This window comes from Pelobates fuscus, chromosome 1 (assembly GCF_036172605.1).
Source record: "Pelobates fuscus isolate aPelFus1 chromosome 1, aPelFus1.pri, whole genome shotgun sequence".
NCBI lineage: Eukaryota > Metazoa > Chordata > Amphibia > Anura > Pelobatidae > Pelobates > Pelobates fuscus.
Genome location: NC_086317.1, coordinates 213,322,806 through 213,336,004, shown reverse-complemented (window position 1 = coordinate 213,336,004; position 13,199 = coordinate 213,322,806). Strand labels below are relative to the sequence as shown.

General features: G+C 44.1%; 1 protein-coding gene across 4 annotated transcripts in view; it reads right to left on the bottom strand.

Moving 5' to 3' along the window:
* The window catches only part of THRAP3 (thyroid hormone receptor associated protein 3), a 57,047-nt gene that overhangs the window by 26,610 nt on the left and 17,238 nt on the right, over positions 1–13,199 (bottom strand). Inside the window, exon 1 of one of the 4 annotated variants that reach the window (XM_063454481.1) lies at positions 2,955–2,992. The exons of 2 other annotated variants lie outside the window; for them this stretch is intronic. The gene's annotated coding sequence lies outside the window, so the exon portion shown is untranslated. Of the gene's footprint in view, positions 1–2,954; positions 2,993–13,199 lie in introns of those variants that run through there. One more of the 4 variants, XM_063454490.1, reaches the window with a different exon arrangement.

The following is a 13,199-nucleotide window of genomic DNA, read 5'->3' as shown; positions in this document are numbered from 1 at the left end:
TTGCAGAGTTTATGATTGAAATGCAGCACATACAGAAAAATATGCACTTTTGTGCCTGGTGATAGTTACAATCCAGTCACATGGGACTTTGGGAGCCCAGAAGTCTGTTACAGGCTGCCTAGTTTTAAATCTATGCAAAACTAATATTTTTCGTCAGCTTGAACAGTGCGCTGACGTAATGAGCTTCTACTCTTGAAGGCATTTCTGGGAGAATGCTTACAATAGGAAACCTATATCTCCCCTCCCTTCCACAAGTGCTCCTTGCCATTCCCAGCTCAACACATTTCTTACTCTTCCTTTTCATTTTTTCTTCTTTTACAATGAAAAAAAAAAAAAAAAGAAACCTTCCACTCACTCCCCTTTACATGGGTTCTGTGTCAGTGAGAACATTCCAATCAAAAACTTCTATACCATGTTACCTCTGTACCAGGGAGAGGAAAACAGTGATGTGATGTGACGTGACAGGAGGAGAGTTTCACCAAACGCTAGATTCAAGGTAGGTTTTTCTGCATACAGATTTTGGGCTTAACAAAAAGGGGAGGCGAGTACATATTACTGCCAACAGCAGAGTCTAGTTTTTATTTTAAAAAATTGCATAGCGAAAAAAAAAAAAAAAAAAAAAGGTTATAGGAGCCCTTTAAATGAACCCTATAGTGTTCAGGAATACAAACATGTATTCCTGAAACTATAGTCCTGGTATTGCATTTTAAATCTCGAGCCCCAGTCCGATTGCAGCTGGCTCCACTTCCATGGCCGAGATCCTCAAACTTGATGATCTACGCCAATCCAACCGTATGGCACATTGAGGTTTGGCTGCTTTAATGTGCAGTTACAAGCATGAACACACACCCAACATGGCCAGGTTTTCAACTGGTGATCTATTTTTTATGTTGAAAATTGAGAACCATTCAATACTTCGTGCTGGGCTAATGAAATATAAGAAACAAGCATGGCTTTCATTGCCAACAATATTTTATTAGGAAACTTAACTGTAATTCAAATCTGTGATGTACAGTCTGCAAAAGCTTTGAGGTTTGCTTGACCTGCTTGTTGCTATTGCTTCAAAAATATTAACCCTTCTAGGTTATATCAGGGTGGAAAGGGGAGTGGGGGGAAATAACATGGAATCTGCAGAACCTTGGACTTTGAAGAGTTAAAAAGCTTGTTTTGTTTAGAGAATATGTATATTCTTAGAAATGTATGAAACTCAAATTTCACTGGTCTGTCCACCCATCCTTACTGGTAGGATATGTATAGTGAATGTGTAGCAATCTTAAGAACAAGCCCCAGGATGGGCAACCTTTGGGCAAACTAAAACTCAAGACTTATAATGCCTTTATTTAGATTATTACTGATTTTGCTGCAATTAGGTTTATGTACCCAAGATATTTAAGCAGAAAAAAACATGCATTTTCTGTTTCATGCTGTAAGATAGTGAAGCCATTTAGTGAGAAACAAAGAGGAAGCAGAAAAAAAAAAATCCAAAATAAAAGAAATGTTCAGTGTTAGAGAGGTTTTTGTGGCTATTTGAAAGGGCTGCCAGTCACTGAGTCACTGATCCATAACTGTATCAGTGAGCAATAAACACCTGCACAGATATTTCTAGAGTGGCTGACAGTGTGTTTTATTCCAAAATGCTGTTGCTCCCTCGAGCTTATTTGGCAACTAAAAAAGCAGCAGGTGAAAGATTGAAACCTGTTTATCGTTGAGGTACCCAGGGGAGGTTGGCACTTACCCACTGGGAGGATTTGGGTGGAAAAAAACAGCCTGGAGGAGACAAGGACTCCCAGGGTAATGTCCAACCAATCCTGATAAGCCACATGGTGGTAATGTCATTACACAGAACAAGCGATGGGCGTTGTGCTACATCACCAGATCTGGTAAATATGAAACATAAAACTTTGAACCGTTATACTTGGAAAAAAATAAACTTTGAAAACAAGAAAACAAGAAACAAATATGCTAAATAAAAAATAATGAGTATTCAAGCACTATAAGTAACCTTTATAAAAATCTGTCAAAAAAAAAGTATATATATATTTATTTATTTTTAATTATTATTTTTTTTTTTTTTTACACACATAACATGCAGTAACAGAGTAAGCAAAAATGCCAAAGATTAATTTAAGAAAATAAAAATAAAAGATTTATAATGATATATTATCAGTGCTTATGAAATTCTGTCCCTTGAATAGGGTAAATGTTGTTCGGAAACCAATCCTTCTAATGGATACAGAACTTTTGCAACCATTTTCAAATACATGTATCTGTATAATCTGCTGGCAATAAATAGCAGGATTTTTTAAACTTTCCTTGTATATATGTATAAAATATATACACAAGATCAAACATCTCCTGTAATTTAACTAGAGAGTACTATTCTAATTTGTTTTGAATATATGACTGGAAATACAGATTCAGATCAAAACCATTTAACTCAACGTGGAGTGTGTGATGCATAAAGAATTTCCCAGAAACCTCATCTTTTAGTCTAGAATCTAGATCATGTCTATATCATATATAAAGTGACCAGTTTTTACTTAAAACGTACAACAAGCTCTTTAAAAAAAAAAAATAAATAAACATTCGCCCTGCTTTATGAACATCAAGTATTTTATTTTGGAAAAATGTATATATTCATGGCAGCCAAATAGTGTGCGGCAATCTCAAGCATCCAATATTTCACAGAGGCTTAAGATCAAGTGTGAGCATATATAGCACCTGCAACGGTCATGTAAAATGGAGGAGGGACTGTAAACTTTGTACTCTGATGTCAGCAAATAAGGAAAAAAAAAATAAGTAGATCAAGTATTCAGTTGTACAAAGATATCGATGTACAACTGCACTAAAGCTTGAACATAGATAGCTTAGTTCAGTCTATGTACAAAGTTTCTGTGCATACACAAAAGTCAAGATAGACCAAACGAGAAGTTAAAAAAAAACAAAAAACTTACAACTTACCGAGAAGCAGGAGAGTTCCTCGTCAGCCACACCAGAAAGGTCAAATTTCCTTCCTGGTTTCAGCAACAAAACTGTTCTACACATTGCTAGTCTAAACTCCTCCCATTTATTTATTAAAGCGATACTTCCCTTTACATGCTTGCTTTGGGGAAGAATACCTCGGACTATAGGATTTCATCAGTAACAATTTCGAAAAAATGCTATAAAACATGTATTTCATCTTTAAACTTATAATTTCATGCTTTTTACATGAAATTCAACAAGCAACACAAAGGGCTGTAATTAAAGGCTTCCACCAACAGACTATTTGCTATTTGTATCCATTACAATAATTTTGTTAACTATTAGGCTTGTATTTTTATTATTTCATTATCTTTAGATTCAGTTTTGAAAAATATATAAAATCTATGATTTGCACAAGTTGCAGATTTACAGTTATTAGATTAGTAGATCATTAATAAGGAGGGCACACTATGAAAACAGATGGACAAATGAGTATACTCTTAACTCCAGAAAGAAAGACTAGTCACTCAAACATCTCTATTCTCAATAGTGTCTTAAAAGACCACTCTAGTCACCCAGATTACTTGAGCCAGGTCCCCCCAGGTTTTAACCCTTCAGATGTAAACAAAGCAGTTTCAGAGAAACTGCTAGGTTTACAGTTTACATTGCAGGGTTAATTCAGCCTCTAGTAGCTGTCTTCCTGACAGCCGCTAGAGGCGCTTCCCCGACGCTCAATGCGAAAATCGCACTGAGCACGCAGAACATCCATAGGAAAGCATTGAGAAATGCTTTCCTATGGTTGTTTGTAATGCGCACGCGGCACTGGCCGCGCATGCGCATTCGGCTCCACTCGGGAGCTGACGTCGGTTTGCCACTCAGAACTATTGTTGCAGGCTGCCTAATGACACTGCCGGAGGTACAGATCCCATCTTGCATGGAGTAACCCGTTAATAGCTTTCCTAACAAGTGGTCAAATTCAAGAGAGCATCAAACAAATTATAGCACAACTCTGCTATTACAGAGAAAATCAAACCCATTCACATATCAGACTGACAGTTCAAAATTATATACTAGAGAAGTTACCCCTGCACAAGAAATCTCACCCTGTGCTTATGAACATGGTAATCTTATCTGCATGCGTCTGAAGCTCATCGAACTGCAGCCTGTGGTCAGACTATTTTGTGTCATTTACATTACAACCTCTTCCTGAATAGCTGATTCTGATGTATATACACACACACACACACACACCATACAAAAAATACACAACCCAGCACACTCTCTTATTCACTAAATGATTTCAAATCTTACAGATTGTAATAGCTTTATTTCAACACCTCACCTGGGGAAAAATAATGGGGGTTTAGCTACATTATATGATCATATATTGCATAAGCCTGCCACAATGTCAATGTACCCCATTCTTGGCAGGTCCTACTCTAGCAGCCTAATGCTTGCTCTTAATCTGTAAGATTTGAAATCATTGTTTAGTGAATAAGCAAGTGCGCTGGATTGTGTATTTTGTATATATTAGCCCCAGCAGCACCCTATAATGTATTCATGTTCAGGTGAGTGCAGCGCTCTTGGTTTCATTTTTATATTAGGCAGTCCAGGCCAACTCCTTGGTTTTGCATCCCTCCGTGTCACAGGTGTCTCATTCCAGGACCCTATTTAGCCTTGACCTGCAGAGAGTCAGAGTAATTAAGTATTTCCCAAGTAAGTGGATTAATCTCATAAGAGCAGGCATTAGGCTGCCAGAGTAGGACCTGCCAAGGATGGCAGGCTTATGCAATATATGACACTCCACCTTATATGATGGGGGGGGTGGGGAAACGGGACACACTCCATCTTATGGGGGACGACGACACACTCCGCCTCATGGGGGGGCGGGACACACTCCGCCTCATGGGGGGGCGGGACACACTCCGCCTCATGGGGGGGCGGGACACACTCCGCCTCATGGGGGGGCGGGACACACTCCGCCTCATGGGGGGGCGGGACACACTCCGCCTCATGGGGGGGCGGGACACACTCCGCCTCATGGGGGGGCGGGACACACTCCGCCTCATGGGGGGGCGGGACACACTCCGCCTCATGGGGGGGCGGGACACACTCCGCCTCATGGGGGGGCGGGACACACTCCGCCTCATGGGGGGGCGGGACACACTCCGCCTCATGGGGGGGCGGGACACACTCCGCCTCATGGGGGGGCGGGACACACTCCGCCTCATGGGGGGGCGGGACACACTCCGCCTCATGGGGGGGCGGGACACACTCCGCCTCATGGGGGGGCGGGACACACTCCGCCTCATGGGGGGGCGGGACACACTCCGCCTCATGGGGGGGCGGGACACACTCCGCCTCATGGGGGGGCGGGACACACTCCGCCTCATGGGGGGGCGGGACACACTCCGCCTCATGGGGGGGCGGGACACACTCCGCCTCATGGGGGGGCGGGACACACTCCGCCTCATGGGGGGGCGGGACACACTCCGCCTCATGGGGGGGCGGGACACACTCCGCCTCATGGGGGGGCGGGACACACTCCGCCTCATGGGGGGGCGGGACACACTCCGCCTCATGGGGGGGCGGGACACACTCCGCCTCATGGGGGGGCGGGACACACTCCGCCTCATGGGGGGGCGGGACACACTCCGCCTCATGGGGGGGCGGGACACACTCCGCCTCATGGGGGGGCGGGACACACTCCGCCTCATGGGGGGGCGGGACACACTCCGCCTCATGGGGGGGCGGGACACACTCCGCCTCATGGGGGGGCGGGACACACTCCGCCTCATGGGGGGGCGGGACACACTCCGCCTCATGGGGGGGGGGGACACACTCCATCTCATGGGGGGGGGGGACACTCCATCTCATGGGGGGGGGGGGACACTCCATCTCATGGGGGGGGGGACACTCCATCTCATGGGGGGGGGGGACACTCCATCTCATGGGGGGGGACACACTCCATCTCATGGGGGGGGACACACTCCATCTCATGGGGGGGGGACACACTCCATCTCATGGGGGGGGGACACACTCCATCTCATGGGGGGGGGACACACTCCATCTCATGGGGGGGGACACACTCCATCTCATGGGGGGGGACACACTCCATCTCATGGGGGGGGACACACTCCATCTCATGGGGGGGGACACACTCCATCTCATGGGGGGGGACACACTCCATCTCATGGGGGGGGACACACTCCATCTCATGGGGGGGGACACACTCCATCTCATGGGGGGGGACACACTCCATCTCATGGGGGGGGACACACTCCATCTCATGGGGGGGGACACACTCCATCTCATGGGGGGGGACACACTCCATCTCATGGGGGGGGACACACTCCATCTCATGGGGGGGGACACACTCCATCTTATGTAACTAAACCCCCATTATTTTTTTCCTAGGTGAGGTGTTTAATGTAAAGGGTGGCTGATAAGCACTGCTCCAAATGTTTGTAAATGGTTTCTTTGCCTGTGTGAAAAAAACATTAGTTCCATATTCAATTTCTTCTTCTGTTTAAAATGTAATTAAAACCAATGAGTGGGAGGAGAGAAGGGGGAGGGGGTACTGGACATCGAATGCTTTTATTGTAGACAAGGACTGATGCAGCACAACTCAGTGGAATGTAAATTCTCCTCCTAGCAACAAAATATCCACATCTCCTCCTCTTACACAGCTCCCACATTATTCAGTTACTTTTTAAAGTGGTCTTTAGTGGGACACTCCATGCATGATAGATACCTTTGCTTGGATTCTCCTCCAGCATCCCGAGGGACAAACAGGGCTTTAGATGCAGTTTACGTTGGCTGACTAGGCATTGTCTATTAATTCCATACAAAAACTGGAGTGTCAAGAGGTAAGCAACTGTTTGTGGCAAGGGCAGACTGCAGACACCTTGCATAAGGGTAATGTGGAGAAATCACATGGACCAGAGCCCTATCACCCCTGACTCTGGGTTTGAAAATTTACACTGGAGAGGGAAGTATCCCACACTGTGCTGATAGGATTTGGATGGTGTCCCCAGTTAGCAGATGGTTCGATGCAATACAGGACAGAGAGAGGCAGAAACCCCTAATTGAATAGTATCTTTCTCGATGTATTATATAAAAAAGGATTAAAAACCTCTTACTTTGCAATTGGTGGGTATGCCAACAAAAGATACATCTGACATTAAAGGGACACTCCACCTCTAAAATAAATGTTTAAGAGATATACCATAAATGAAAACATGCTCTCATTTAATTATGTATTTTTTCATTGCAGATACTGTACATCAAGCATGTCAAATACGCGGCCCACAAGGACCATCTCTGCAGCCCAGCGAGCCACGAGTGCATGCTCAGTGTTGTCATTATTGCTGTTTATATAGCGCCAACAGATTCCGTAGCGCTTTACAATGTTATGAGAGGGGGATGTAACTATAAATAGGACAATTACAAAAAACGTACAGGAATGACTGGTTGGAGAGAACCCTACTAAACCTTATAGCAGAGTAGGCACCTACTTTCCCCACACTGCAGGTGCCTACTCTGCTAACACCCCAGCCAGGGGGAGGGCCAGCGAGGGAGCTCAGTATTCCATTTAAAGGGACACTCCAGGCACCCAGACCACTTCCGCTCATTGGAGTGGTCTGGGTGCCAACTCCCACTACCCTTAACCCTGCAAGTGTAATTATTGCAGTTTTTTTAAAACTGCAATATTTACCTTGCAGGGTTAAGTCCTCCCCTAGTGGCTGTCTATTAGACAGCCACTAGAGGACACTTCCTGCTTCATAGCACAGGTTTTCTGTGCTAGAGCGTCGTTGGACGTCCTCACGCTGTGTGAGGACCTCCAGCGTCGCTCTATTCCCCATAGGGAAGCATTGAAATTCATTTTCAATGCTTTCCTATGGGGTGCGCTAATGCGCATGCGCGGCATTGCCGCGCATGCGCATTAGGTCTCCTCGGCCGGCGGGCGAGATCAGTCTCGCCCACCGGCCGACGTAGCCAGAAGGAGGAGCGGCGGGGGAGGAGGAGGAAGCAGCGACGTGGGACCTGTCGCTGCCCCTGGTAAGTGACTGAAGGGGTTTTCACCCCTTCAGCAACTGGGGATTGGGGGGTGGGAGGGAGAGGGACCCTCCAGTGCCAGGAAAACGGATTGTTTTCCTGGCACTGGAGTTTCCCTTTAAGGTTTTTTTTGCGGCCAACAAACGTAAACTTTGTTTATGTGGCCCGTGCCAGACTTTGAGTTTGACATGCTTGCTGTACATCTAAGAACAGTTTGCAAAAGCTGCAATTCTCAGACTTTCTGTTGCTGTCCAATCACAAACTTCCCAAAGCAGCTCAAAGAGGACAAAAATTAAAGCGATTTTGTGATCCTTTAAACTTCTATTTCAACTGTTACACTGTTGCCGATTGACTACCCCTCGTCCCCACCTAAAAACAAAAGTTAAAAATCACCTTGCTCCTGCACAGACGCCAAGTTTTCTCAGCAGTAAGAACATTGGTATCATGGAGGGGGGAGGCGGGGCATAAGACAATTGCCTGTCCTGGGCCAGCATGCAGGCTTCAAATACCAAATTTGCACAGTAATCACATTAGTCACCTGGAATTCTTGTTTTCAGCTTGATAATGATACCCTAATGACGTGGCTAGCGGAGAACTTACATCTCCAGCAGCAGAGGACTAAAACACTGCATGTGCAGCATTTCATAAACAGTCTCCAGGCACCATATCCACTTCAAATCACTGAAGTGGTCATAGAGCTAGGAGTAATCGTTTAACCCCTTAAGGACCAAACTTCTGGAATAAAAGGGAATCATGACATGTCACACATGTCATGTGTCCTTAAGGGGTTAAGTTTTGTTCTTCCTGTATAAATTACATAGAATGTGCATGGATAGCATGAAAATTACTACTATATTTGGAAACAGTTCTGGTCTAGTGTGCTGTTTTTTTGCATGAACAAATTCAGGCATTTTCATTAACTATCACGTTCTAACTACATACACCAAAGTGTAGCTAAAACCCTTTTTTAGGAAACATCCATAAAAACCCCTTTCCGTTTCATAAATACATTCACAGAACTTCATTAACCCCTTAAAGAGACACTATAGGCACCCAGACCACTTGGAGTTCATTGAAGTGGTCTGGTTGCACTGTCCTTGGTCCCGTAACCCTGCAAAGGTAATTATTGCAGTTTTTAATAAACTGCAATAAATTACCTTTGAGGGTTAACGCCACCTTTAGTGGCTGTCTACCATGCAGCCACTAGAGGGACTTCCAGGTCGATAGGCGACTTTTCAGAAGGAGCAACTCACCAGGGTCCTTTACAAGGATTACCCTTGATGCCACAAACCGCCCATAAAAAAAAAAATTATATATATATATATATATACACACACATATATACACACACACACATATATACATATATACATATACACACACACACACACACACACAATGTATTTTGATAGCAAAATAAATTATAAATATACACACACACTCAAATATCAAAATAGAGTTAAAACGAAATTACAAATATATATACACAATTTTCCTACAATTGTTTTTATTTACTGATTTCTAACACACAAACACAGAAGGACTGCATAGAATGCACCATCCCTAAGGGGTTAAAGGTGCTGCTTTTAGAAGTGGTCATGGTGGTAGCATTTCAGCTTGAAACTGCATATTCAGAGATATTTGCACAAAATAGATGCCAACCGGGTATACATGCGCTGTCTAATATCAATTCTGTGCAAAAGTTATGGCTGCACAGCGTATGGAAGCGTACATCTTTTATCATTCCTGTCATTTCATGTCCACCCGCTGTCCCAGCCTCCCTATACCCTTATCAGATTTTTGTGGGGTTTTGGCAAATTTCACCTTGTCCAACCCCTAATTCCCCTTCTCTTTTCAGGCTCAAATATTTAATTGGACCATGTGAGGGTGCTGGTGATGTCGAGTGACGGTGTGGAATCCAGAGGGGAGCTTTGGACCTGAATTCAAAGTAAGTTTATTGCTTATTTTATAGAGTACTAGAATAAACAAGGGGTAGACATACATAGTAGGACCCAGGCTTATTAATGTACATAGAATGTAAGCTCGATCGAGCAGGGTCCTCTTCAACCTATTGTTCCTGTAAGTTTATTTGTAATTGTCCTATTTATAGTTAAATCCCTTCTCATAATATTGTAAAGCGCTACGGAATCTGTTGGCGCTATATCAATTGCAATAATAATAATAAAATAAAAAACAAAATCAAAAGTGAAAAAAAGGTTACAGCAGCCCTTTAAGTATAAGAAAGGTTTTTGACAATTTAAATTTTTACAAATATTCAAACTGCAAATTCCCATAAGTTTCATATGCATCAACACTATATTTATTACTTTGTGGATATGTGGCTCCCAACTGTTTTGAATGTTGGCACGTTATAAATAAATCATTACATTAACGGACAGCTGTAATAGTCACCCATGGTAGGAGATGGATAGAATTAATTTTGGCAGCGATATGTTTAACTCTTTTAGGATCAGTTGCCCCAGGACACGACAGACCAAAATACTTAATATTTTTGCCTGCTTGCTGAAATGCAATTTCTCTCCTCATTTATTGCACCCTTTAAAAAAATTTTTTTTTTTTTTTTAAATAATATTTAAGACAGACAGGAGTTCTATTAGATCTTCCAAGTCTCTCTGATATGCATGCATATAGGTCACAAAATATGTACTAGAAGTATAGGTTTCTGCAGTATGCACAAAATAATGAATTCCAATCTATGTACACACCTCCCACTGCAGCTCTAAGAGAATAATTACACAAGAAGTTTTTTTAAATGAGGGCAGCGCAACAGACAGTGCTAAATTGTTATAGTTTAGGACCAAATAGAAGTGCTAACATTTCAGGTAACACCCATATCTCAATGCATCTTGGTCTTTAAATAAAACTCTGTAGCACTGTTTGTGCACACAGAATTCTGTTGCGCAGCCTAATTTTTCCATTTCTTGTGCACATATAGGTGTGTTGCCAATGCCAGTAGAGATTGTACCTGAGAAAGGAGTAAATTCTTGTGATAAGCAAATTGTATAAAAGTGAACAGGATCAAGCTGCCAATGAGGTTGTCCTCCCTCTGCTCTCTAAACACATTCTGTCTTGTAGCTTGTCTAGCATGTGAGGGAACAGTTCAGAAAGATTTCTGCTACAAACACTCCCCCATCCGTCCCCATTTGTTGCTTACTTTCACTAATATTTGAGCCTACAGGGTTTGTCCAATGCTCACTGTCAATCCCTGTATGATCTCTGGGAAAATCAAACAGTGCAGTGGTTCTTATAGTAAATCTGCCGTGCGTTTTGCTTTTTTATTTTACAGTTTATTGTATTTGTTCTGGTGAGTAAAGTCATTCCCTTCAGGCTTTTTGCAGTAAACACTGTCTTTTCAGAGAAATGCAGTGTTTACATTACAGCCTAGGGTTAACTCCACTGGCCACTCCTCAGAAGGATACTATAGGTGCTTCCTGGGGCTGTGCTGTACACTGTGCAGTACTGCTACTCAGTGTTTCCATCCTCCGCATGCAGACACACTGAACTTTTCACATAGATGTGCACTGATTCAATGTAACAATGAGGAGATGCGGATTGGCCAGTGCTGTGTTTGACTTACATTGGATTCTCTCCAACGAACTGTGGCAGCTATCACCCAATCTCGCTACTGAATGTCAATACTAAATTATTCACAAAAGGTACTTGCAACCAGACTGCAACCCCTTTTTATTCACGCAGACCAGACGGGCTTTATTCCCGGACGTGAGACACAAGATGGCTCTCCTCCATTCAACATCATGCGAGGAAGACAGGGGAATGCCTCCTACTGTTATCGACCGACGCAGAGAAAAAAAAAAAAACGTATAACCGGGTCAACTGGTCATACATGAAAGCTACGCTGGGCAAGATGGGACTGGGACAGAGGCTTCTCACATGGATCTCCGCCATATATAGCAAACCACAGGCATTGGTGAGGGTTAACAGGGCTCGGACAGCCGACAGATCAGCAACGGAACACGACAGTGGTGCCCACTCTTCCTGCTATTGTTCGCTATGTCTCTGGAACCACTGCTACAGGCAATCCAACTAAACCCAGATATTCAGGGATATGAGGGACAAGGGGTAACCCATAAGGTTGCTGCATACGCCAACAACCTTCTCTTCTTTATCAGGCATTCTCGACTTACGCTACCATGCCTTCTCTAAGAGTTTGAATGATTCGGTGAGCTATCCGGTTTCAAACTCAACCTTTTAAAGTGTGAAGTACTGAATATCACGCTCCCCACCGATTTTAGGAAATATCATCAAGCCACGGTTCTACAGCGCATACTGGACTGGCACTCAGGCCTCCCACAATGGGTGAATCTGGACAGAGAAAGCATCGGAGAAACACTGGAGCCGGTGGTTTGGGAGGGGGAGAGGGAACGGGGACCACAGACACTACACGGTTGGAAATCATGAAGAAAACAGTCGCACATCTCATCCACACGTAGCCCTAGCCCCATACGCAAAGCCTTACGGGATGGAAGACTACGGGACCTGGACTCGCTACTCGAGGGTAGACCATGGACCTCCCCGAGTATTCTCAGATACATGCAATTGAGACAATACTACACCACGCCACCCACAAAGAGCACCTGCACAGGGAGCTTACATGGCTTGAAGAGCTCTGCGACCGAGGCTCCACGCTAGACCACACAATCTCCGCACTCTATCAACACCCAGTGACAGGCGATCAGAAGGCCAACAATACCTTTCCGAAGACAATGGGAGGACTTGCTGGGCAAGACATTCACAAAAGCACTGTTATGGCAACACAAGAGCTCCATGAGCTCCTACTACCAGGAGATTAATTACAAACAGATATCCTTCTGGTACAAAACGCAGATCTTACTACACTGAGGCTTCCCGGCGATCCCACAGACATGCTGGAGATGCCATTCGGAGAGGGGCACGTTGCTACATATTTGGTGGGAATGCCGCGACATTTCCCCATATTGGAAATTGGTAAAAGAAATGTTGATTCTGGTTCTGGGGGACATACCTGAATGGTCAGCTGACCTCGCACTACTACATATTTCTCCACAACTGATCTCAACCTATAAGAAATCGATCCTGCGCTATCTGCTAAATGCTGCCAAGGCTAATATCCTGGTTTACTGAAAAAACTGACATCCTGACAAAGGAGGAGTGGATAC